Here is a 2,221-nt window from a genome sequence, read left to right as displayed (position 1 = left end):
GGGGGGGGAGGTGAGAGACAGAGAGAGAGTCCGGGGGGGGAGGTGAGAGAAAAAAGTTTACCGTGTGAAACTACAGTAGAATTCTCCTCATTGCAGTAACTTCTACTGGCCAAATGAATATTTATTCAGCTGTTCATTACTTTAAACAGCATGAATACAGACAGTTTGGCAATTCCAAAGTTGACCTTTCATTCTATTAGTCACATTCAAAGTATTTTAAAAACAGACTAACAAGCTTCAAATGCATAGAAACAAGACTAACGTATTCTGAAAAGATGCAAGACCACACAATTAATAAATTACAGATCATCTGGAAGTTTAAACTCCAAAAAAATTCCTTCAAAACAGTAGCATATAGATCCTCTTTGCCGATACATAAACAAGGCTAACGTGACCCATTTTTCTATGGGCCAAATGCCCAGATCTCATCCTTTATGTCCATTAAAGCTGGCTTACTTCCCAAATAGCTGACACTCAATGACCATGAAACTATCTTGTAAGATGGCTGGTGAGAGAATGACAGCAGCAGCTGCACCGAGTGGCATTACAGGATCAGCAAATATGATGGAATCAGCTGCCGCTCCTTTGCGCACTAGGAACTGGGTAAAGAGCAGAGGGGAAGTGAAGCAGAACTGAAAATTCTGTTTGGGAGATAAGCACACCCTTCACAATCTCCATGTCAGTTTTAATTGTAAATCTTCTCTCACAATCTAACAGATTGATCAGATTTTCTTTTAAAGAATGTTGTTACAAGTGATTGCTCAATGCTTGGAATCGGAGAATTTGTGTAGTTCTGATTAAATTAAGTAAATGGTTTCTCAGGAAAAGTCAGAATATATAAAATATATAGTCTAACTCCTGAGTAACTATTCAACTGACCCATATGTGCCTCTCACACACCGCACCTACCACAGGCCACTGCAAGAGAACTATCACAACGGGAGGACAGTTCTACGTTTCTGAAGGAGCCTGAATTGGAATCTCCTATCAGAAATATTGAGCTCTCTCCTTTTGTAAAGCAAAGGGTCAGAGTAGCAGAGTTTGCCACTCCTTGACTTTTCTGGTGCAGTATGTTCACTGTTCACCTCACTCCAGGTTCTTGGAACTCTGAAGACCTTACAGAGCTCACGGGTCCTCTTGTTAACCTGGAAACTTGTCTCTCAAGGGTACTTATTCTGGAAGATTTTCTGAACTACTGAAAATTGAAACTTCTACTTAGTTTTAAAACGTGGATTTTTAATATAATCCTGGTGCAATAAGGAAATTGGGTATTTTTCTAATATTCTCAAAATACAGAGGACATCAAGTGTCTACTTGATGAGGCAAACAAAGCATGTTCATACTTCTGCTTCCATGGCTAGTTTTTCCTAACTGTTACTAGCCTGTCACAAGAGGCGATAGTTCGAGGGTTGCTACAGCATATCAGGTATGGCCAGCAAGGAGATTCTTCTGCTTTTACTGGCTACAATTTACGTATTTGAATTTGAAAATTTATAAGTTGATGCATGGCTTGTTTAACCACATTATGAATGCATCATGCCTGGTCATCAGGTCCTGAGCAGAACTCGAAATGGAAGCCACTGGATCAGATGTTGAAATGGGATCCAGTTCACCATAAGACCTTTTACATTCTTAACATGAAGCTCAATTAAATTAGATCAATATAAACAAGCTCATCATATTTCATGAATGCAATTCTTAAGATCATAACTGATTTGGAGGACACAACAAGTACTATATTTTGATTAGTAAGTTATATGTTGTATAGAATCATATAGGATGACTCAGCACAGAATGCCTATGGTTCAACCCATTACGCCTATACTTTGATAGTCATCTTTTAGTTTCAATTTCTTTATCAACAAACTGCTCCATCCAATTATTTTTCATTCATACATGGGGTGTGGGTATCATTGGCTAGGCTTACATTAATTGCATTTCGTGAATTGCTCTGGAGAAGGTGGTGGTTGATGTCTTCTTGAATCACTGTAGTCCATCGAGTTTAGGGACACTTACAGTACTGTTTGGAATGGACTTCTAGGATTTTGACCCAGTGACAGTGAAGAAACGGCAACATATTTCCAGATCAGGATTGTATGAGGTTTAGAGGAGAACTTGTAGGTGGTGGTGCTACATGCATCTGTTGTCCTTGTCCTACCAGGTGGCAAATATTATGAGACAACAAGGTGCAGAGCTGGATGAACACAGCAGGCCAAGCAGC

General features: G+C 39.4%; 1 protein-coding gene across 1 annotated transcript in view; it reads right to left on the bottom strand.

Annotated features, from left to right (window-relative positions):
• Positions 1-2,221, bottom strand: part of LOC109935311 (guanine nucleotide exchange factor subunit RIC1) — a 152,124-nt gene that overhangs the window by 4,506 nt on the left and 145,397 nt on the right. The window lies entirely within an intron of this gene.

This window comes from Rhincodon typus, chromosome 3, assembly GCF_021869965.1.
Source record: "Rhincodon typus isolate 14 chromosome 3, sRhiTyp1.1, whole genome shotgun sequence".
Classification (NCBI taxonomy): Eukaryota; Metazoa; Chordata; class Chondrichthyes; order Orectolobiformes; family Rhincodontidae; genus Rhincodon; species Rhincodon typus.
Note: the sequence above shows the minus strand (reverse complement) of the source record. Positions and strands in the feature narration are given on the sequence as shown.